The sequence below is a fragment of the Nyctereutes procyonoides genome, unplaced genomic scaffold (assembly GCF_905146905.1).
Source record: "Nyctereutes procyonoides isolate TBG_1078 unplaced genomic scaffold, NYPRO_anot_genome, whole genome shotgun sequence".
Classification (NCBI taxonomy): domain Eukaryota; kingdom Metazoa; phylum Chordata; class Mammalia; order Carnivora; family Canidae; genus Nyctereutes; species Nyctereutes procyonoides.
Genome location: NW_026575047.1, coordinates 50,983,711 through 51,009,964, shown reverse-complemented (window position 1 = coordinate 51,009,964; position 26,254 = coordinate 50,983,711). Strand labels below are relative to the sequence as shown.

Genomic DNA, 26,254 nt, shown 5'->3' with positions numbered 1-26,254 from the left:
ATGTAGCTGAATATGGCTGAGAATAAACCACCATGCTAACCAGTCTAATTAATCTCACTATAAATTTAGCAATTTTCCATTGCCCAATTTCCTGGTTGATTATTTTATGCCATATTCTGTCTCCTCACATCTCCAAAACTCATCACTCATTCTCACTTTCAGCTGATGACTTTGTTCTCTATTCTACTGATGGAAAAAATAGTAATCAGAAGAGAAGTTCCTCAAATTCCTGCCATGACAACTATCAACCCATCACCATCAGTCCCATTATGCACTGCTTTCCTATTTAGGTCTTGGTTGCAGCAATTCCTCCTTTCTTTCCTTCAAAGTCAAAATCTTCTTCTATACTGAAACACTTCCACTGGAAAAAGTTAAATAAAAGATACTATTATATCAGTTACCTAAAATGAAATACAGAAAACCAAGTGCCTTGATCCTGAAATTTAAAATATACTAGTAAACAAATTCATCTTTGAGAAGTTTCAATTTCATAAAAGATGTAAATTTTCCCCCAAATTAATCTAGAGATTCAATACAATCCTAATCAAAACACCAGGTTTCCTTTTATTACATGCAGAAACTAACAATACTACTCTAAAATTCATTTGCAAATATAAAGAACAGTCACAACTACCTTGAAGGATAAAGCTAAAAGACTCACATACAGTCACTTAACAGACTTATTACAAAGCAATAGTAATTTGAGACAGTGTGAATTTTGCCCCCAGGGCAAACTCAAATTTAACAGAAGGAAGGAAATAATAAAGACCAAAACAAAGAAAAATAGAAAAATAAGGGGGTAAAAAAACACAATAAAACCAAAAGTTGTGTGTTGGGCCAGTGGGATCAAGGGGGATAGGGAGGTACCAACAAAATGGCAGCAGACCCTCCATCTTGTTACTCTCACCTGGGAACTTTCCCATCACCAGCAGCCCGCCCAAGGACACGACATCATGGGGGAGACAGGGCCTATGCAGGAAACCTGAACTGCACCTTACCCAAACCCCATATAAGGGCATAAGTTATCACCCCAAACAGACACAGCCCCTTACCCACCCCCCTTAAAAAGCTCACATGTACTCCTTTGGGGTGTGACACCCCCCCCTCCCCTTGCTGGCCTGGGTGGAGGGGGGGGAACACCTTGCCCAAGAGCGCAACCCATTAAAAGCTTGCCTCAACCAACTTTTGCCTGGCTTCTCTATTTCATTTCACTACCAATCAGATTAAACCTGACAAGCTGATTTTCCAAAAGGTTAAAAAAAAAAAAAAAAAGACCTTTAGTTAGGATGGACTAAGAGAAAGCAAGACTCAAATAATTAAAATGAGAAATGAAAGTGATCATTACTACCAATTCTAGAAATAATTATAAGAGAGTATGATGAACAACAGTAATGCCAACATAATGGGTAATTTAGATAAAATGGACAAATTCCTAGAAACACAAAACGTACCAACACGGAGTCAAAAAGAAACAGAAAAAGCTAAATAGATCCTAGAAAGGAGACTGAATTTTAGTAACCAAAATCCTCTTGACAAAGAAAAGTACTCACCCTGATGTCTTCACTGGGAGTTCTACCAAACTACCACATCTTTCTCAAACTCTTCCCAAACTGAAGGGAAAAAAATACATCCTAACTTACTCTACAAGGTCAACATTGCTTTGTATCAAAGCTAGACAATAAAATAATCAATAGCCCTTATGAAGACTGATACAGAAGTACTGAAGATGATACTGGCAAACCAAATCCAGCAGCATGTTAAAAAGGATTATATACCATGACAAAGTGGGATTTATTCCTGGAATGAAAGAATGATTTAACATACTAAAATTAAAACTAATCAATATGATACACCACATCAAGAGAAAGAAGGAAAAACCACATGACCCTCTAAAAACTGATGCAAAAGAAGCATTTCACAAAATTCAACACTCATTTATGATAAAAGCAATCAACCAGAAATAGAAGGAAACTACCTCAACATAATAAAAACATAATGATAATCATTTAGAAAAAAAAAAAAGAAAATCATTTAGGAAAATCCCAAAGCTTACAGCATGTTCAAATGGTGAAAGACTGAAAGCTTTTCTTCTAAGATCAAGAATAAACAAGGATGACTGATTTCACCCCTTAGATTCAACAATAGAAGTTCTAGACAAAACAATTAAGCAATAAAAAAGGAATAAGAGGTCTCCAAACTGGAAAGAAAAAGTTAAGTATCTCTGTTTACAAATATGGTCTTATATATAGAATCCCCTAAAGACTCCACAAAACACTGCTGAATTAATAAATTCATCAAAGTAGTAGGATACAAATGAACGCTTAATCAGTTGCATTTGTACACTAACAATGAACAGTTTGAAAGAAGAAAATAATTCCATTTGCAATAGCATCAAAAAATTTTTTCAAATATTTTAGAGAGTAAGTGTGCATGTCCAAGATGGGGAAGAGGCAGAGGGAGAGGAAGAGAATCCTCAAGTAGGCTCCCCACAGGGGCTCAATCACAGAACCCCAAGATCATGACCCAAGCCAAAATCACGAGTCAGATGCTTAATTGACTGAGCCACTCAAGTGCCCCTACAATTGCATCAAAATTTTTAAAGCACTCAGGAATTAACTTAGTCAACGTAAAAGACTTATACACTGAAAACTAAACAACACTGACAAAAAAAAGTTAAATACAATAAATAAAAATACACCATATATCCAGACTGAAAGACTTAATGTTAACATGTGAGTATTACCCAAAGTGAGCTAGAAATTCAATGCAATCCCTATCAAAATCCCAATGATATTTTTTTTGCAAAAATATGAAAAGTCATCCTAAATAAATATGGGATCTCAAGATCTCCAAATAGCCAAAACAATCTCAAAAAAGAACAAAGTTGGAGGATGCACACTACCGAATGTCAAAATTTTCTATAAAACTATAGTGATTAATACAGTATGGCAGTGGCATAAAGACAGACATATAGATCAATGGAATAGAATAAAAAGCCCAGACAAATCCATGAATGCATGGCCAAATGTCAAAGTGTCCATGGATACTATTAAAAGAGTAAAACAGCAACCCATCAAAGGGAAGAAAATAATTATAGATCATATTAGCTGACATTAATATCCAGAATATATAAAGAATCCTTAAACCTCTACAACAAAAATAAGCAAAGGACTTGAATAGACATCTCTACAAAGCAGATATACAAATGGCCAATGAGCTCATGAAATGATGCTCAACATCACTAATCATTAGGCAAATGCAAATCAAAACCACAATGACATGCCACTTCACACCACTTCACACCATTTGGATAACTATCCTCAAAACAAATAAGCAAAAAACAAGCAGCCTTAACGTGAATGTGAATAAATCTGAAACCCTGTGCGTTATTTTTGGGAATGTAAAATGGCACAACTGCTGTGGAAAACAGTATGGTGGCTACTCAAAAAATTAAATAGAGAATAATAATTTGATCCAACAGTTCCACTTCTCGGTCTATACACAAAAGAACTGCAAGCAGGGACTTGAATATTTGTACATCTATCTTCACAAGAGCATTATTCACACTTAAAAGGTGGAAACAACCCCAACGTCATTAGCAGATGAAGAGAAAAACAAAATGTGTTACCTACACACAACAGAGTATTTTTTTAAGCTGAAAAATACTGTCACTTGTTACAACATGAATAAACCTTAAAATATTATGGTAAGATAAATCAGTCATAAAAAGATAAATATTAGGCAATTCCATTTATATGAGGTACACAGAGTAGTCAAAATTCATAGATAAAGTACAATGATAGTTACCAGGGATGAGAGGGAGGGACAAATGGAGAGCTACTGCTTAATGAGTACAAAGTTTTAATATGGGATAAGAAAGTTCTGGAGATAAATGGTGATTGTTGCACACCAGTATGAGTTTACTTAATACCACTGTACTATATATTTAAAAGTGGTCAAAATGATAAATACTATGTTATGTACACTTTACCACAATTTCAAAAAATACAAATACTAAAAAACAAAAAGGTACATTACACACCTTTAAAACAACTGTAGATTATGATTTTATTAATTTAAGCTAACCATTAACCCATTAGGTCAAATGAGTACTAATTTTTCTATACGATAAAACTAAAATAAGTTTAAGAAATGGAAACATTTAAAGCCAACCTCTGAAACTAATACTTATATTTGGTAAACAGGGATGGGCATTTTTCCCACAAAGTAATGTATCTTATCCTTGGGGGAGAGAGAGTACGGGGGGAGGGTGGAATCAAACTAAATCCCAAGGCCTGTATCTGTATTCAGGCAACATTAAAGTAGAAAATTAGTTTAAGCTGAACTCTCAGTTAACCAAAATTCTTTCTAGATCATTTTTATAAAATCAGAAACTAGATTAAAAAAAAAGACTCCCACTATGGATTCTGCTGTCTTAATTTAAGAAACTCCAGCTGCTTCAGTCATTAGAGCATGTGACTCCTGATCTCAGGTTATGAGTTCAAGCCCCTCTGGGGGTAGAGTTTACTTAATTAAAAAAAAAAGAGAGAAAGAAAGAAATATAAAATCTAACATTCAAATTCATACTAATACTGATCACAGATGTTCAGTCTTTTTAAATCAATTTTGTTTACTGTTTTAAAGAACTTTGTTGCTTACGTAACTAAATATTTTAAGAGCATGGACTTTAAACAGAAGGTGAACTTTACTTTTTAAGGTTAGCTCTTATCAAATAAACACCAACCTTTGAGTTCATAAGAACATCTCATTTTGATGATTCTGTTAAATCTATTTTTTCAAAAACTACTAAAGAATTTGTCATAAAAGTAAAACTATGTCCAATCAATGACTGAACTTTTTAAACAAATAATCAAGTATTTAACAAGAGAAAATCTTTAATTATTCATTACTGCTTTAAAAGAAAGAAACTTAAGAGGCACCTGGGTGGCTCAATCAGTTAAGTGCCAGCTAGCTTCTGATTTCTACTGAGGTCTTGATCTCAGAGTCCTAGGATCATGCCCTCTATTGAGCTCTGTGCTCAACAGGGAGTCTGCTTGAGGATTCTTTCTCCTCCTCCTTCCCTCTTCCTCTGTCCCTCCCCCTGCTCATGAGTGTTTTCTCTCTCTCTCTCAAATAAATCTTTAAAAGAGAGAGAGAGAGAGAGAGAAAAGAGAACTTAATTCAATTTTGGACATATTAAACTTGAGATCGTCCAAAAACATACAATTGAAAATGTCAAACGGAACGCTAGATATAAGACTCAAACATCAGAGCTGAAAACATGCTTTTGGAATCTTGGGCATATAGTCATTATTAATATTGTGGGAAACAACATGCTCACCTAGAGACAAAACATAAAAAACAGCACCAAAGTCCCAAGGAACAAATATTACTGTTGCAGATAAATAGCCCAAAACTATCCTCTAGACATAAGGTTTTGAAACAATGTGGCCAACATTAAAGAAATAATTTTTTTTAACTTTTTTCAAAAAAAAAATCTTTCAGCTTTTCTTGAAAAATGCATTCTGCTTTCAAGAATTTATTCTAGTTTTTTTTTCTTCTAAAATAAATATTGTTGGGATAAGGAAAAAGTTACTACAAAAAGACAAGCAACGGCTGCTTTTAAATTTAAGAAAAAAATATGAAAAAAAATCATGAACTTTAAACATCACTGAAATCTTCCTTCTGTTTCAGCATTCTGTGCCATTTCCAATTACTCTTTCTTCACAACTTGCTTGGAATTTCAAAGCACTATGCTTATTACTATTGGAGCAAGAAAGCTGTATCTGAGCCACAGACATTTCACTAAATTAGCTGCATAACCTTTGGTACCTGACAATATCTAAAACTAACTTTTTATATTAAGAGGAAAACTAAGATTATACATATTATATGTACCACACAGGGCTAGAATAAAAGAGTACGCAATTGTAAATATTGGAGGGAAAGTGATTCACTATTACTACTAACAAATAGATTTCCAAGCATGATATTAATATTCATGATCAGAAAAAAATGAGTATTTACTATGATGCTGCTATTTCACATATTTATTTCCCTTGAAACATATTAATCTTTTGTACACACAATATAAATCAAGAGAAAAATTAAAAATATCTTGCAATTTATTTCCAATAATTAAGTCAAATTGGTATCTAAGATGATACCTTATAAAAAAAGCAAACTAAAACATGAGATAAAAGTATATTATACATATATCGTATATATAGTTTCTATATAGTATAAATTTTTTTCCTTAAGCTTGGTAGATATTCTGATTTCTTCCTTTTTCTATAAATAGTTTATCAATGAAGAAAAGGGGGAAGTGCTGAGTCAATACTATTCCAGGACCCATTTTAATCTACACCTTTTTTTTTTTTATACCAAACTTTAATCAAGATGCTTGAAAAAAGGGCTCCCTGTAGGGAGCCTGCTTCTCCCTCTGCCTATGTCTCTGCCTCTCTGTGTCTCTCACGAATAAATAAAATCTTTAAAAAAAAGATGCTTGAAAAAGAACAGAATCCTATAATTTTCAAATTACCTTAGAAATCATCTTGTATTGCTCCTTCTCTTCCCCAAGAGGCCTGAGGTGACCTCCGAAAATGGTTCGCTCTTCACTTGACCCAGAAAACCCTACAAATTCATGCTAATCAAGAGGTTCAAATCTTCATGGTCACTTTAAGAACACAAGTGAAAATGCCCAGCCCATCAAGAGTATGAATACCTGAAAAGCCACCAAGTATCCAAAAGATGGCACTTTGCACACCCAATATGTGTCATTCTATTACTACAACAGTGGAGTGGGGCTGCACACAGGCCAAAAAAGAGTGCTGAATTTTACTACACATGCTTAAAATTGCAGAGTAGTGCTGAGCTTAAGGGTTTAGATGTAGATGTAGATTCTCTGGTCATTGAACACATCCAGGTGAACAAAGTCCCCACGATGTGACATAGAATTTACAGGGTTCATGGTCAGATTAACCCAGATACGAGCTCTTCCCAGCACACCGAGACAACCCTTACTGAAAAAGAGCAGATTGTTCCTAAACCAGAAGACGAGGTTGCGCAGAAGAAAGAGGTATTACAAAACAAACTGATGAAACAAAAACTTATGGCCCCAGGGCTGGTAAATTCTGCATAAAATGAATGCAAATAAAAGTAAAAACAGAAAAAAAAAATTTTAAAGAAATCATCTGGTATTATAATCCCCACCCCTTCAGCAGACAAGCTGGAATCCAAGAAGAAAAGTGAACCCTCCAAAGTCTCAGGTGGTTCAAACAGCCAGGACTTTTTCTACTATATAACATGGCCCTTGTTTCTTAACTTTAATCATTCATACACTAACTTCTCAATCTTTCTCCCAAGTACCACTCTTAACACTACTATTTACTTATTTTTTCTTTACATCAGTTCCCATTTTCACTCTAATAAATTATTTGAATATAAAACTTTATTACTGATAGAAAACAGATCTTGCCACAAATGGAAAATTGCCTTAAAAATAATGAAAACAGAATTAAATATCAAGTAAAATAGGAGCATTTACATATACTGTTGGTATGTTTATATGGTTTCCATAATTATATGGTAAAAATATATATGATATATAATATATATAAAAATGGTAATTATAAGTACCATGACTAGATGGTAACTATATATATATATATATATGTAAACCTATGTAATATATAATATATAATAATGGTGATTATAAGTACATTATATGGTAACTGCATATATATAAACATATGTAATATATAATACATAATACATATAAAATCATGGTAACAACAAATTACCTAATTTGTAAAAATGCACACCTGAAAATCATATCTTCAGTAATAAGAATGAGATGGTAAAAAAAATTAGTATTACAGAAGGATTCAGTTCCATTTCATTTAGGAAGACAACTCCAATTTTTAGCTTTAATGTAAATTGGACCAAAGAATCTCATCTCACATGTGTACTTCATCAAAAAAGATCTGGGCAACATTTTCTGAAAGGGTTGGAATACTGAAAATTAATTCCTAATTAAGAGAGACACTTTTGTTCAACAAATTTTGACTCAAGGGACAATCAAGAGCCTTCTTCCTAAACGTGAAAATATAATTGGCAATTTTCAAATAGTTACGGGAAACAGGTACTATTCCATTCATTTTGTTATCCAGTTTGGAAAAAAATACTTTTTTTTTAAGATTTATTAATTTATTTATTCAGAGAGAGCGAAAGGGAGGCAGAGACACAGGCAGAGAGAGACGCAGGCTCCATGCAGGGAGCCCGACGCGGGACTCGATCCCAGGTCTCCAGGATCACACCCCGGGCTGCAGGCGGCGCTAAACCACTGCACCACCGGGCTGCCCGGGAAAAATATTTTAAAAAAAGTTTTCTATCAGGCCTTTCCTGTATCTTCTAATATCCACATTATGTTCACAGTCAGGTCATCAGGTAGGTTCATAACCACAGGATTCAGACAATGAGTAAATTTTCTATTATGTATTACTTGATTCAATGGAGAAATGGAAGTCTTTCAAAGGCTCTAGTACATAACAGCAAAGCACTTTTCATGTATTTATCTTCTTAAATTTTACAGCTTTAGGAGATATAATTATTATTCTCATCATAAATATGAGAAAATGAAAACCCAGGCCCTAAGTATCTTTTCTCCAAGGTCACAGCTGCCAAACAGCAGAGCCAAGATTCAATCCAGGTCTATGTAAACTCCAGAAAATGCTCTAACAGACTCTCCTGCCTTAGTAAGACGATCAGGAATCTAAAAGCCCTGCATCAGTTTTCCCAGAGCAGCTAAGTCTCTGGTGCCAAACACTAGCCTTGACCAGTGGACCCCGAGTCCAGGGCTACCCCAGGTCAAAAGTCTGGCTATGAAAACTCTTCATTTCACTGTTGGCAAAAAGTATGATGTGGGAGATGGGAGAAGCCAAAGACTACCAACACTAGCAAGACAAAGAAACCCTGCCACCAATCCCATTGCCTAGTTCTTCCCTCCTTCCTTCCCTCTCCCATCCTTCATAGCCATGCCAGGGGCACCACAGCAGGCTCTTCCTCCAAACTTTGTCCACACTTTGGGATACATCTTCCTTGACCTACTATACCATCCTTGCACAATTTAAAATTCACATATGCTTCAGAAGAAAATATTTTAAAAGTCTTAGCCCATATATTAATATTTACAACCATTTAGAAACATTGTTATTTTTTAACTTTTAGTATTTTTAACTTTTTAAAAATAATCCCAAACTTACTGAAAGTTACAAAACAGCCTTCATTCTCTCCTTCATTCCTCATGGTATGACAGCGCATATGTCCTATAATCCATACATAAGTTTTAGAATGTTATGCTCTGAATCACTTGGGGGTAAGTTGCATATATCATGCCCCGTAACCCTCCATACTTAACAGAAATTCCTAAGAACAAGAATATTTCTTATATGACCAAAGTATAGTTAGTCAAATTCAGGACACACAACACTGATACAATACTTTAAAGTACAAGCCATAAACTAATTTTGCCAATTGTTCTAATAATAGTCTTTAGAGCTTTTCCCCCTCCTTCATTACAGAACCTATGCGATCACACATAGTTGTCAGTCTCTTCAGTCTCCTTGAATCTAGGAGAATTTCTGGGCCTTTACTTATCATGACAAGACATTTTGAAGAATACAAGGCATTTTCCTATAAAATATTCCTCAATTTAGGTTTGTCTGATGTTCCCACACAATTCCCAGACAAAATATTGTATAAGTGATCTTGTATCCTTCTTAGGGTACCACACACCCAGAGGTACCTGATGTTCATCTACCTCTTTTCTGATGTTTATTTTGATTATCTGATCAAAGTGTCTTCTAATTTCTCTGCTGTATACACCTATTTCCCTCTTGCAAATAACATTATCTGTGGGAAAACATGTTAGACCCCTACAAATACCCTACTCCTCAAACTTTTCCCCTGAACTTGGAATGCCTTCATGATTCTTACCTAAACCAATCTATACCACAACAATTATAAAATGATGGTCTTCCAAGTCCACTACTATTTATTTTCAATATTCCTTTTACTCAATGAGCATTAAGCCATTAATCTCCTTATTAAATATGATGCTCAAATTATTCCTGATTTGGCGAGTGGGACCCCCCATCCCCCACCCTTCCAAACTGGGTCCTAGGTCTTTCAAATATGACTCATCCTTGCTTAGAGCACACTTCCTTACTTTCAGCCCAACAAGATGTTCTAGACTCATCTGGTACTTTTTTTTTTTTTTTTACGATTTTATTTATTTATTCATGAGAGACACACAGAGAGAAGGCAGAGACATGGGCAGAGGGAGAAGCAGACTCCATGCAGGGAGCCTGATGTGGGACTCAATCTCGGAACCCTGGGATCACACCCTGAGCGAAAGGCAGACGCTCAACCGCTGAGCCACTCAGGTGTCCCTCATCTGGTACTTTCCTGAGCCATCCCTAAAATAAGCCATTTATCCAAGTGATTCTGGTTCCCTTCACTGGGGAATAGTATTTAGAAGCCAAGATCTGAGTGGTGGTAGGTGTGCTCATTGCTACTGTAGTGCCATTGTTTTAAGCCATTTCTAGGAAAATATAAACATATGTCCATATTGATACCTCCAATTCCCACAAGGTTCTTCTCTGCCTCTTCTATTCCCTGTTTGTTCTTCCCATCCTCTAAGGTAAGAACCTCGGCTTGCAACAATATCAATACATTAATTCATTTGCTTAATCCAAAAGTTTCTCTATAGCACTACTGACAATTTAGAACAAATAATTCTTTGTTGTGGAGGAGGGTGGGAATCCTATGTATCACTGCACATTTTGTAGCACAACTTGACTTCTACCCACTTGATGCCAGCAGCACACCCCTCTAGTCAGGAGAATCAAAAATACTTCCAGAAACTGCAAATGTCCCCAAGGGGTCAAAAGCCCCCAGGGAGAGAAGCATAATACACACCAAATAGTTTCAGAATTGCCTCTCTTATCCTGTTACCAAAACAAAAACAAACAAAAAAAAATCACTAAAGAAGAGCTCTGTATTTGTTTTATACTTCTTTTTCCCCCATAGAATAAGCAGATAAAGTCAAGTACTATGTTCAAAAGTTATTTGGATCAATTCTCTTTTTTTCCCCTCTTCAGGATGGTGGTTGCTACTCTCTATACCATTGGGTTCATTTCCACTTGCATTCAATTTTAGGACTTTTTCCCTGATACTCTTTAATTTTAATAAAATCTTTTGTTATTTTTTTCAATATATAGAACATGAACATGATTCTACAATTCCAAACCATACTAAAATCTAGAATCAGAGAATGTCCACTTTTCCCTACTTCTCTCCCCGTCCTCCCTCTTACAGATAACTAATTCCAACATTTACTGTTTTTCCTATTTCTTTTCTACAAAAATAATTTTTCTTACATACAAGTAATACACTATATTTATTCTTTTACAACTTTGATTTTTTCACATATATTGTTTTTCATTTAACAGTTCATAGAAATCATCTTTTTCCACTGAATTTTACTATAACATCTATTATTTATTAAAATAACTACAAAAGACTCAAAACCAAAAGCTTGAATTTTTTTATTTTACAAACTCAATATTTAAAAACTCAAGTGTTGAATTTTTTTTAAAGATTTATTTATTTATTTTAGAGAGAGTATGCATGCAGTAGGGAGGGAGAGAGAAACTCAAGTGGACTCCATGCCGAGAGGAGCCTGATGCAGGGCTTAATCATGACCCTGAGATCACAACCTGAACTAAAATAGAGTCAGAGGCTCAACCAATTGCACCACCCAGTCTCAAGTGTTGAATTTTTTTTTAATATTTTATTTATTTATTTATAAGAGAGAGAGAGAGAGAGAGAGAGAGAGAGGCAGAGACACAAGCAGAGGGAGAAGCAGGCTCCACGCAGGGAGCCCGACATGGGACTCGATCCCCGGGTCCCCAGGATCACACCCTGGGCTGCAGGCAGCACCAAACCGCTGCGTCACCGGGGCTGCCCTCAAGTGTTGAATTTTAAAAAGGAAAAGAAGCGTAGAGATTCTAGTCCAAATTATTTTTTTTATAGACAAGAAACTAAGGTTTAGAAGTAACAGTCTCAAAGCCTCAAAGTTCACCCCCATATACCACATAACTAGCAATGCTAAATACTAAAGAAACAAAGAGGAATTTTTTTTAGAAATCTATCTTCAAGAGAGCCATGTAAATAAACATCAGTACAATGTTACATTCAATGACAAACATAAATTGACCCTTGAACAACATAAGAGTTAGGGAAGCCCACCCCCTCCCTCCACCATGCAAACTTTTGTTTCTCTGAACTTTACTGATAGCCTACTGCTGACCTGAAGCCTTACCAATAACACAAAGCTAACAGGTATTTTGTATGCTACATGTATTATATACTGTATTCTTACAATAAGTAAGCTACAGAAAATATATTTACAGAACTATACTGTATTTATTTTTTTTTAAATCCATGTATTAAGTGGACACACACATTTCAAACCTGTGATGTTCAAGGGTCAAACATACATCATTTACAAACAGTGAAGGAAGGAGCAGTGAAGCGTTTATTGGTTTGTTTGATTTCAAGTTTGTTAATATGTTTACTGGGATATGGGAACATGGTATGAAAAAATTTTGAGAAACCCTAAGGAGTTAGAATGCCTGGACTAGGGCAAAAGGCATTTATTTGTAGGAAAATGAGAAAAGATGATACTGAAGAAGCAAGCAGGAGATATATGGACTTTATTTTAAATGGGATGAGAAGACATCAATAGTTTTATTCTGGTTTTGCTATTAATTGTGTGACCCTGGGAACGTTATTTGACTTCTCTATGCCAAACAAAATAAACCAAGGATAATAACATGTATCACAAGTGTATTCATAAGAGTAAATGCAGTGATGTTCATAAAATCCTTATTAGAGTTCCAAGCACGTATAAAGTGTTCTATAAATGCTACGCAGTATTTCAGGTCTAACATTCCACAACTCTGATATTTATAAAACACTTCTAAAAATGAAATCTACAGTATCATCTGAAGAGTACAATCTCTGCTGAACAAAGATTGACTGTATCTTTGTGAATACTATATAGACAACATAAATCATCACTGAAATGATAGGAAAGTTGAAGGACATCCAAAGAGTTATTAAAGATATCATTATTAAGGAAAAAAATGTTATACTTCACCATCCTGACTTCAACAGACAAATAAGATACCGTTTTCTTCTGCACAAAATTTCTTTCACACTTTTAGGGAAACAATATGCTGCAAAGAGTTTTAAGAAATCCTACGTCAATTTTTCCAAATCCTCTTAAATTAAGTGTGATAGCTCTATAATGAACCTCTCTGCTGTCTTTCTCACAGTAATCATGGTAAATGTTTTACAACTCAAGGAATGGATATGTCCTCTCCACATAGAAAGAATGCATTAACAATTTCATAGTTGCCCAGAGGCATCATTTCTTTGCCATTTCAAAAGCCTATGTTGGTTAGTTTAAAAAAAAATTAATTATAAATATATATTGAAGCTACAAAGTGCAATAAAAAAAATCAAAAGAAATTTGTCAATAATTAGAGCCAAGAAAATAAGCATTATTATTTTCCAGTGACATCTAACCAGGAATATGGAGGAAAATTTCCCATCATTGATTGCATTAACAAAAAATCACCTATAATAGTGGTGACATGACATTCATCTGCATTAAACACTTTTTTCCTAAACCTTCATTTTACTTTAAAATGCTTCATGTCCAATAGTTAGAAATAAACATGGATACCAATCTCTGTTACACATAAGTAAACTGCAGCCAGAGACAACAGGAAGCCTACCCAAAATCCCAAAGTTGGTCAGGAATTAGAAGTGGGACTGATAAAGGCATCACAATATAATATTTTAAGCAACATTTATACAAGCAAGGATCTCATTTTCAATAATATTCTCAGAGACAAGGACAATTCCCAAAAGGTAAAAACTTTGCGTATTTTCAAGACAATCAGATTTCCAGACAGAGAGACACACAAGATCATAAGGAAAATAATTACTCAAATTCAGTGAAATTTGCCCTGTTTATCTGATAAGGTATACTGACTATCATTAGAGAGAAATGTATTTTCAGAAAAGCCAAAGGTAAGGAATAAAACTTCAAGTGTTATGATATTTAGTTAATATGTGAAAAAACAAACATATCGAAGCACAAATAGGAAATACATACATCCCCATAAGAATATTCTCGCTCCATACAGCATTCCAGGTTATGATCAGGTTATGACCCATAAGAATATTCTAGCTCCATATAGCGTTTCAGGTTATGATCAGGTTATGTTTTCTATAGACACAGAATGTAAAACAATCAGGGAACAAAAAGCTTTACCCTGCATTGCTTTATTAACAAGTCTGTGGCCGTTATAAACAGAAAGAAGATGACTCTGAATCTAGCCTTTCATTCTTAAATGGAATCAAGACAACAATTTATTCCTTACAGAGTAGAAAGATTATTTTACATAATTAACAAATGCACCCGAAGAAATTCTGGTATATTTCCATTGTACTTCTATCATCAGTGAGTCTTTTCAATTTCAACTAATTTCACTGCATACCCCCAGAGAATTAAGATAAAATTTAAATCCAAATCCTACCTAAAACAGTATTATGGACTTAAGAAAATGTACACTTAACATTAATTGCCAATGAGAACAATTAATCAATAGTGTTTTTTGAAAATCTCAGTTTTATAAAAGAAAGGATTTTAAAGTCTAGCTACAAAAAAAAAAATTCACTTTATACAACTTCAGCTAAGAATCTTAAAGTGCCTCAAGTTAACATTGCTTCTGGGGCACCTGGGTGGCTCAGTCAGTTAAGTGTTTGACTCTTGATTTTGGCTCACATCATGATCTCAAGACCTGCATCAGCTCCACACTGAGCATGGAGTCTGCTTAAAACTCTCTCTCCCTCTGCTGCACAACACCCCAACATACAGTCACGTGTAAACATGTACACACTCTTAAAAAAAAAAAAGATAACATTGCTCCTACACTAACAAAAAGACTCCTATAACCTACAGAAGTAAAACTTTTCTTAAGCGTGTCAAAACCCTAAGGTTGCAGGGCAACCACGTGAATGGAATTCCAAAGGATGACAAAACTCTCCCAGCAGATAGTACACATGAATTAATTCACCTGTGGCAGAACAGGAGACAAATAGGCTGCTACCACAAAAGCTGGTAAGAAACTAGTTCTTTTTTTTTTTAAGACTTTATTTATTTATTCATGACAGACACAGAGAGAGAGAGGCAGAGACACAGAAAGAGGGAGAAGCAGGCTCACGCAGGGAGCCCACACGGGACTCGATGCCGGGTCTCCAGGACCACACTCCAGGCCAAAAGCGGCGCTAAAGGGATCCCTGGGTGGCGCAGTGGTTTAGCGCCTGCCTTTGGCCCAGGGCGCGATCCTGGAGACCCGGGATCGAATCCCACGTCGGGCTCCCAGTGCATGGAGCCTGCTTCTCCCTCTGCCTGTGTCTCTGCCTCTCTCTCTCTCATTCTGTGTGACTATCATAAATTAAAAAAAATTAAAAAAAAAAAAAGCAGCACTAAACCACTGGGCCACTGGGGCTGCCCAAAACTAGTTCATATTTAAAAGTATTCATAAAGGCTGAGTGGCTAGACAGTTTAGAATCTCTGGAAAACCCAAAGGGAATGTGTTCTTTTCCATGGACCTGTTCTACATGCTCACAAGAAAGACTGGAGAGACGATGCAAAAAGATACAAGAGAGGCCCTCTTGGTGACACACAAACAAAATTTTCTCCACTTTTTAAATATCAAGAGTTGTTTACTAGATACAGGACTGTAGGCTATAATCAGGTAAAATTCTCTTACCTCTAGTCTTCAAATCTATAAAATGGTAATAATACATTTTACATAGGGTTTTATGAGAATTTGTCAAAATAAAGTGTTCAGCAGTTGGCACATACCAAGTGCTTTAAAAACTATTATTACTCAACTGAATCCAACTCCAAGTACTCATTCGATCATAAAATTAATAACAGCAACACATGCTTGGCTGCTAGCTATGGAATATCTAAAAAGCAAAGGAGCCAAAAATGAGGAGTTGAGAAGCACACAAAAGATCAATATCAAATTCTAATTTTATAAAATATTTAGAGAAATTCATCAGATATTATAAACCTGTAAGAAACTTACATTTAGAATAAAAAGAAGTGCTAACTATTTAGGAGGAACCTGTAGTTGTCTTTTATGAAAGGAAAAATCATTTCTTAATTTTCCCTGAAAGTTCATTATTAAAATACATTGGATTTTCATCACTAGTTATTTACTCTTTTTAACCCCTTTTCATATTATACCACAGTCATCATGATAAATGGACTGGATTTAATGACAAGATTCTTTATCATCTGAGGGGCTTCTGATTACAGACAGAAGTACTTGTCATTCTCTCTGCTTTACTTAATGTTCCCTTGATATATGTTTAACTTAAAATTAAACATCATTGGGGGCACCTGGGTGGCTCAGTGGTTGAGCATCTGCCTTTGGCTCAGGTCCTGATCTCAGGGTCCTGGGACTGAGTCCCGCATCGATTCCCTATAGGGAGCCTGCTTCTCCCTCTGCCTGTATCTCTGCCTCTCTTGGTGTCTCTCATGAACAAACAGAAATCTTAAAAAAAAAAAAAAAAAAAAAAAAAAACAAGGGCAGCCCCGGTGGCTTAGCAGTTTGGCGCCGCCTTCAGCCCAGGGCGTGATCCTGGGGACCCAGGATCGAGTCCCACATCGTGCTCCCTGCCTGGAGCCTGCTTCTCCTCTGCCTGTGTCTCTGCCTCTCTCTCCTTCTGTGTCTCTCATGAATAAATAAATAAAATCTTTAAAAAAAAATTAAACATCATTAGATACTTAGGAGACAATTCAAATTCCTTTAGTTTCAACAACAAAAATAAAAGATGAAGCAAAAAATAAGCTAGAACAATCCAGAGCAAAGAAGTCTAGGACTAATTATTGCTTTTTCAACCCACAGGCATAAACACAATCTAGGTCAATCATATATTCCTAATGGACTATGCTACTGGGAAGGACAACTAAATAAATTTAGAATAAAACAATAAAACACAAAAGTGACAGAGAAAAGACAGAAGAGGGACCCAAGTTAACCAACCATGGAACCAACCTAACTTTGAATTTCTTATTAGACAAGGTGGTAAAATTCTTACTGTTTTGGGTAGCTTTTCTGGTACTTGCAAAGAAAGCATCGTACCCAATACATACACGCAAACAGTTTAAGAGTTAGTTACAATCTGTTCCCAAAGAATAAATTATAGATCATTTTTTTTTATTTTTTTTTTATAGATCATGTTTAAATGTTTCAGGTAGGTCATTTTCATAACAGATCATAAATATTCTTTCCTTGATTTATCACTTCATTTTATAACTTTTGTTCTAGACATTAAAAAAGACAAATGTTTGTAAGATGACCAAAACCTTTGGAATCCAAGTCAAAACAACAGATGATACAGAGAAGGCTAGAAACAGAAAACATAGAATACAAAATGTTTTAAAAATAAATATAGACAAAGTACATATATAACCTTAAAAATCAAAGAGTTTCCTATATAATTCTAAAGAAAGCTATTTCTGATATCCTAAAGGCACCCCAGATACTTCTTCACAAGAAATAATGATGTGTGAACTGAGCCCTTAATTAAAAACTGCTAAACAACAGCAGTGCTGGGATGACAGAAGCCAGCATTCAAAAATGAGCAATCAATTCTTGTAATATACACAGATCATAATTCATATGCAAAATAAAAGGCAAATTAACAAATGACTGTGACAAAGACGAAGTAGGAAATAGTGGAACAGTAAGCTTGGTGATTTAGTTACTCACTGCTTCCTAAAATTCAAAAGTGCTTGTAAGACTGCTTCAAAATACTCTCACATCCAACCAAACTAATCAAACTTCAATTATCTGTTTCAGAAAGGTTCTCCTGGCATAGTGAGATTTTTTTTTCCGTCATTGTAATAAGAATCCTATGGCCACAGCTCTCACTAGTGTATCCACTGACCAAAAGAAACTTGATTACTTTAAGAGCATTCAGTACCTAAAAGACATTCCATATCAACTAATAGCACAGAAGTAAAGGTAGCTGATAGATTTTTGGTTGTTTTTGTTTTTGTTTTTGTTTTTTTTTAAGAACATGCCTCTCAGACTAAGTCTTTCTGCAAAGGGCTTAATGAAAAAAGAAAAAAGAGTACTTACTCTCAAAGTAAGATCATGAAAAAGGAGCTAGACTTACTAATCTTGTCTTTTGCTGATTTTTAGTAGGTAGTAACAAGTACTGGCAAGGTAAAAGTCTTGAAATCTCCACTGACTACATGGCCTACAAAATCAAAGCTGTTAAAAGATTTGGTTTGAACTCACATCTCCAGTCATAGCACTTCCAGAAACAGCTATTGCCACCTCTAGCCTAGGCTTTGCAATAACCTAACTGGTCTCAGCAGGCATTCTTATTCCTCTCCAATCCAAGTTCCCCATTCTCACTACAGTGATTTTAAAATGCAAATGTCACTACAGTTCCTAAAGTCCAAACCCTTACATGGCCTAGAGAAGAACCCTGTCTAATCTTACCCCCACCCCCATTCTCATTCCTTGCCTTCTATTACCTGTAAGTTTCTGGGCATAGGCTTTTCTGTAGTTACAAAGCTGCTATATACTTTCTGCTGCAGGGCCTTTGCATATACTACCTACCAGCTTGCTCTCTCTTGCTAGGTCTCATCCCAAGCACTTCCCCTTACTGTGAGTTCCACAGATCCATTATGTCTCAGTATTAGCCTTATTTCATCCAAAATGTTCCCTAACATCCAAACTATATCAAGACCTTTTAATACACTTTCAGAGCACATTATACTTGTTTTATGACATTTTCCACAACTGAAATTAATTACTTGTACAATTATTCATTTTTCTCCAACCAAACTATAAGCTCAATGAGGGAGAAGATCAAGTATGTTGTATTTGCCCCCATAACTCCAGCAGCTACCAAAGTGCCTAGTCCAAAACAGATGTTCAATAAACAGCCATACAGTTAATAAATTAATGCAATAAATCGACATATAGAAAGATTTCAGGCCCCAGGCTATGAAAACTCTTTAAGAGCCAATCTTTTGAAAGTAGTCAGTTGTTCTTCATTGAACTGCAAAAGGAAAGGTAACATACCCACTTACCCAATATCTACATGTACCTACAGCTATGTTAGACATTAATGTATGCTATATTCATTTAAAAGCCATGATAATCCTATGGGGCAGCTAGGATTTGCTTCATTTCCTAGATGAAGCAATTGGGAGCCAAACTGGCATGTACTCTTCCAAAGTCACAGAAGGAGACACAGTCAAAATTTTGGCTCTAATGTCATGTATAGTATAATAATACAGCATTCCTACTGTAACTATGCAGGTAGTGGCTAAAGAAAGGTTATCAAAACTATGGGACATAGTAGATGGATATGATCCATCATTAAATAAGCTGAATTACAAAATCTTTAAGGAGTCATACAGCTTCAACATCATGAGTCTATGCTACTTTTCAGTGAATTTCGGCCAAACTTTGCATGGTTGCACAAGAGAAACTAGAGATGTGGGAAAAAAACGACATTGCATCGTATCCTCTCCCAGTTCAAACAACAGAGAGCAATCAACCTGCCGTTACAATGGGCCATGAGCAGTTCTCAGCTAACTTAAAGTGTTCTGACCCCCTAAAAGATTTCCATCTCTCAAGCCCTCATATTTCATATAGTGATGATGATACACCCTTCCCTGTCTACCAGAGATAGATTTTCAATATTTGCAAAGGAACTGCAGCTTTTATCTACTTCCCACTACTCCTCCTGCCGCAAGGTAACCTAAATAAATAAATACGATTCCTCCCACCTCAGTGCTTGGGAGAATTAAAAGAATCACAATTTCTGGATGACCAACATACAGGGCTGGTAGAGAGGAATGGTAGGTGGGTGTAGTTAGAATGAGATTCCCTCAGTTGCTACTGCTACTTACTATTTATGCACAAAACAATAATAACTGTATATTTTAATAGATCAATAAAACTCATTGACTTAAGGTAATAGCTCTCAATTTAAATGAATACTAGATTCAACTAGAGAGCTAAAACATATTTTGCATGCATGAACTTACCATAACTCCACAATATAACTATCAAATCATAATTAAGACTATTGCCCAACCAAGAGTAACTTTTAAAAGCTCCACAGATTATGATACACATGTCTAGTTCAGAGAAACTGCTTTATTATATAACAACACAAAACTCCTAATTCATTCAAACACTAATTGGCTATGTGTGAGAATGAAGTGACAAAAATCACATAAATGAAAAAAGTCCTAACTATATAGCTACACGTTGCACTTAACATGTTTATGCTCATTTTCATTAAGAAATACCTTCTCTCCCATTTCTTTGAATTACATGACTTTCTTAATCTTCTTTTTCCCACATCTGATAAAAAAAAAAGGATATTAGAAGAGTTTTATATTCTTCATATTTCTTCAATGAGGAGGAAAAAATAGTATAAAAAGCAGGGAGAACATACATACTGGTTTAACTGGGACAGCCAGCTTTATGTGTATTGTGCTGGAGTAATTAAGTGACATCCCTCACTCTCAAAAACATCCTTGTTTGATAATAAATTAGATCAGAAGTAGGCCACTTTTTTTTCATTTCTATGTGATTTTTTTTTAATTTAGGTATAATTCACATATGTCGTAAATCTCACCTTTTTAAAGTATACCATACAGGGTTTGTTTGTCTTACTATATTCACAAAGTTGTACAAACACCCCCACTATATAATTCTAGAATATTTTTGTCATCCCCTAAAGAAACTCAATGCCCATTAGCAAATCATTCCCCATTCCTCCCTCTCCGCAACGCCTGGCAATAACTTTACCTCTCTATGGATTTGCCTATTTGAGATATTTCAAACAAGGGGAATCATACAATATGCAGCATTTTGTAACTTCTTTCACTCAGCATAATGTTTTCAAAGTTCATCTGTGTTAAGTATTATCAGTACCTCGCTGCTTTTTTGGCTGAACAATACTGTATTTTATGGATATACCACGTTTCATTTATCCATTCAACAAGCTGAGGGAAATCTGGTTGTTTCCACTCTATTCTGAATAATGCTATGAAAGTATGTGTGTGTGTGTGTGTGTGTGTGTGTGTGTGTGTGTGGACATGTCATCACTTTTCTTGGCTATACAGCTAGGAGCAGAACTAATGGATCCTATGGTAACTCTGTAATTGAATCTGTTTGCAATCTTAATATTATTAAGTCTTCTAATCCATAAATACTGTAATCTCCTGTCTTTGCATTTATTTAGGTCTTCTTTAACTACTTTCAAGGGTGATTTGTAGTTTTTAGTATATAGGTATTGTACTTTTGTTAAATTTACTCCCAAATATTTTATTCTTTTGACACTGTTAAAATAGAACTGTTTAATTTCATTTACAGATTTCACTGATAACCTTCTATATTATTCTTAATTTCAAGAACTTTCAATTGTATACGAAAAAGCAATTAGAAAAGTTAACTGCATTTAAGTATAAGTACCATGGGACGCTTGGGTGGCTAAGCAGTTAAGCGTCTGCCTTCAGCTCAGGGCATGATCGATCCTAGAGTCCCGGGATTGAGTCCCACATCAGGCTCCCTGCATGGAGCCTGCTTCTCCCTCTGCCTGTCTCTGCCTCCCTCTCTCTCTGTGTCTCTCATGAATAAATGAATAAAATCTTAAAAAAAAAAAGAAGGATAAGTACCATAGATCCTTTAATTGTGATCTACTAAAACAGGAAGAAAAAATGACCTAAACAAGCAAAAAACTCCACTAGCTACCCACTTTGCTAAAAGAGCTTTTTGAAAAATCAGAATCAAGCAATATCAAATAATTTTAATCCTAATGTCAGTACTGGCCAATGCAGCTACATAACACACACACACAATGCCCTATATATACTTTCCCTTATAAAATATACAAACAAAAAAACCACTCATACTGTACAGTAAGTTTGTCAGACAAACTTGGGGGAAACTATCTCACTGTTCATTTTTAATGCAATCAGAGGCTTTTGACCTTACATAATTATCTTTCAGTTACTTTTAATATAAGAACAATCTTCTTTGTTCCCTCTAAAATAGGATGCTTTCATTACTGCTTACAAACAATTAAATCCAGGCACAAATTCAAATTCTAAATTAATTTAAGACTATCATTAAACTACTGTTTTATGGAAAATGACTAAAGCATTCCATTTCAGCCAGAATTGTACATGTTGTATCTAATTACACATTTTAAAAATACAATGATATGTTGTATGAACACAGTAATGGCCACGAGTCACTATTTAAAGAAATGATCCAACAAGGAAAACAAACTTTAGTTCAAATATAGAAATTATACATTCATGGTCATTGCTTGAAAACCCAGCTGTATTGTTCTATGTAACTTTCATAAAGGCAGAATGTACCCTACAAACATTCCCACCTAATTTTATTAAGTTGATATAAATTTTAGGTAAAATTCAAAAATACTAACATCTCACTGAAGAAATAAGATCAACAAAAGTATAGACCACATTGAGAAAATAATCCCTGATCAACTAGAAAAGGGACTGCTTGAAGAGTCTGTGGGTATAATGACATATTCTGACCTGCAAATTCTAATGCTATAAACCTATCAAAAGAAAGAAATCATTATGTCTCAAGGCCACTATGAATAATGTGGAGGTTGTACCCTGCACATGAGTGCACGACCAAGAGAGAGCAAATGGGGACTGAAATCTGATTTGTTCTCCACTTTCTAAGCACTGAACGCTCACAGAGGGCAGCATCTACCAAAAATTGGGAGAAGAACCTTTTTCTAGCTTTGTAAAAACTAGCTATGGCCTAGCTGTGACACCTCCAAACAAGTAACTACTTGTTAGAAAGTTAAGGCAGGGATCCCTGGGTGGCGCAGCGGTTTGGCGCCTGCCTTTGGCCCAGGGCGCGATCCTGAAGACCCGGGATCGAATCCCACGTCGGGCTCCCAGTGCATGGAGCCTGCTTCTCCCTCTGCCTCTCTCTCTCTCTCTCTCTCTCTCTCTCTCTCTCTGTGTGTGTGTGTGTGTGACTATCATAAATAAAATAAAAATTTAAAAAAAAAAAAGAAAGTTAAGGCAACTGAAATACAGGATATTGGTTCCCCTGTCTGAAATCGTAACACAATATCACTTCTTACTATGTATTTATTTAGAATGTTATAGGTAAAATCATGAATAGGCTGGGGAGAGGAGAGAAGTCATGTAAAAATCTAAAGAGTGGTTTAAATATGGCATCTATCTAGTTTGGATTTCTTTGATTAATAACAGGTTATATATTTTTGTATGCTCTGACCCTATCTTTTTGGATGAGAGACTTTTTTAAAAAAAAATTTATTTATTCATTCATTGGACACTCAGAGAACAGTGGAGGGAGAAGCAGGTTCCCCTCAGGGAGCCCGATGTGGAACTTGAGCTCTGGACCCGGGTATCCTGCCCTGAGTCAAAGGCAGACAGACGCTCAACCGATGAGCCACCCAGACGTCCCATGAGAGACATTTTAAAACAAAATGCTAAAAAAAAATTTAGGAGAAGCTTAGGAATAAAATGTCAAGAGTCTATTCCTATTGGGCTCTATTCCTGTTAGAGAATATAGGCCTTGTTTTACACAACATGTAATGAAGTGCTAAAAATTATGTACTGGTTACAAATACTGGTCAGTTAAGCATCTGAAATTCACTACAGAAAAAAAGTTTGGGGGATCCCTGGGTGGCGCAGCGGTTTGGCGCCTGCCTTTGGCCCAGGGCGCGATCCTGGAGACGCGGATCAAATCCCACGTTGGGCTCCCAGTGCATGGAGCCTGCTTCTCCCTCTCCCTGTGTCTCTGCCTCTCTCTCTCTCTCTCTCTGTGACTAGCATAAATAAATAAAAATTAAAAAAAAATTTCTAAAAAGAGAAAAAAAAAAGTTTGAGGGAAATAATTTTTTTAATGTTAATATCACTGTCTTCAATTCATTGTACAGGGAATTAAGTGGTTTCTAAATTGTAAAACTTGCTTCCTTAAAGCAAGAAATATTATTCTAAAATGATATAAATTAATCATGATAAATAATCCAAATACTGACTAAAAAGACATGGTAACTTCAAAAATTTTTTTCAGAATGACCAGCCTATAAAATGTGTTTTCTTTCTTTATTTATACACCTAATGCATTGTCATGTGATTTTCAGTGACTCACTTCCTCACTACTTCAATCAGTTCTAAAAGCAGAGCAAGAATATAGTTGAAACTCTTACAGTAGGGAGACCCGGTGGCTCAGCAGTTTAGAGCCACCTGAAGCCCGGGGTGTGATCCTGGAGACAGGGGATCGAGTCCCACGTCAGGCTCCCTGCATGGAGCCTGCTTCTCCCTCTCCCTCTGCCTGTGTCTCTGCCTCTCTCTCTGTTGTGTGTCTCTCATGAATAAATAAAATTCTTTAAAAAAAATAAAAATAAACTCTTACAGTAAATTATAAGAATAAAACCAGAAGGCATCCTCAGCTCCTTACAGATGGGCACAATATTATTAAAATCACTGTTAGAAAGACTAAATTACCCTTATTAAGATTAAAAGCCCGAAGCACCTGAGTGGCTCAGCAATTTAGTGCCAGCCTTCAGCCCTGGGCGTGATCCTGGAGTCCCGGGATGGAGTCCCAAATCAGGCTCCCTGGATGGAGCCTGCTTCTCCTTCTGCCTGTATCTCTGCCTCTCTCTCTCTCTCTCTTTCCAATAAATAAATAAATAAAAATCTTAATAAAAATTTTAAAAAAAAGATTAAAAGCCCATCCACATAACCATTCATTCCCAGATTAATTACATCTACATAAGAGCAATGTCCTGTCTTCACAGGGGACATGCCAGACAAATAAAAGATGCAGTTAAGGCAAAGTATAGAAATGAAAATGAAGTTCTAGTCTTTCAACCACCACCAACTTACTTTCCATGTTAACACTCTCTTCATTTGTAAAATGCAGATATTCCAAATACTTTTGAAGCCGTCATGATGATTTGTGGAAAAACTGCTTTGCCAATAACTATCCTGTATAAAGATGAATTATCATTACTAGAAACCATATTAACTCTCCACATTATGATTTAAATAATAGATATATTAAAAACTTTTAATCTTTTATTACCTGAATCAAACCTATATATAAATTCTGTTGTATCTTTATTTATAAAGATGAATTATGATTTGGGGCATACCATTATACTCAGAAAATTTCTTAATGAATGTGGCAAATAGTTCAGAAATGTGGACAGGCATGTAATGGAATTAGGAATTGGCATTTTTGGTTTTAACATATAATTGTTCATAAACATAAAACAGAGGCATTTTACCCATTATATTTTTGTGTTTTACTTTACATAAATGGAATCACAAATTTTGAATTCTCTGCTCCTGGCTTCTTTTGAGAAACATATTTGCAAAACTCGCCTGTATGGCATGTAGCTGTACTTTATTCACTTTTATTGTTGAAAAGTATTGGGTTATATGAATATATCACAATTTTATTTATTCAGTCAACTGCTGATGAACAACATAATTGAGTTTGAAGCTATTACAAAACCACTGCTACCAATGTTACTTATTAACACATCTTTTAGTGCACAAGTTCACACATTACTCTCAGGGATATACCCATGGAAAGAAATTACTAGGTAATTTCTTACCTAGTAATATATTAATATAGTAATATTAAAGTGTTTCCTAAAATGGTTTTAATAACATACATTCCCACCAGCAATGTTTAATGAGTTCCCATAACTTAACATCCTCTCCAAAACTTGTACTGTCCATCTTTTTAATTTCAGCCACTTCAGTGGTTTATGATGAAGCCTCTTTAGTTTTCACTTACATTTTTCACATTACTAATGAGATTAAACATACTTTTCACATATTATGAAGTGTCTTTTCATGTCTCTTGCCATTTTTCCATTGTCTCTGTCATCCTGATTTGTAAAAGTGCTTTGAATATTCTGATACATGCTTTTTGTCTGTTATATATTTTGCAAATATGTTCTTCCACTCTGGCTTGCCTCACTGTTCTCCTATTGGTAACCTTACAAGAATAAAATTTCTTAA

General features: G+C 35.3%; 1 protein-coding gene across 9 annotated transcripts in view; it reads right to left on the bottom strand.

The window, feature by feature from the left end:
• MEF2A (myocyte enhancer factor 2A) overlaps positions 1-26,254 on the bottom strand; it is a 164,942-nt gene that overhangs the window by 99,423 nt on the left and 39,265 nt on the right. Inside the window, exon 3 of one of the 9 annotated variants that reach the window (XM_055326065.1) lies at positions 25,106-25,207. The exons of the other annotated variants lie outside the window; for them this stretch is intronic. The gene's annotated coding sequence lies outside the window, so the exon portion shown is untranslated. The remainder of the gene's footprint in view (positions 1-25,105; positions 25,208-26,254) is intronic. 9 annotated transcript variants of the gene reach the window in all.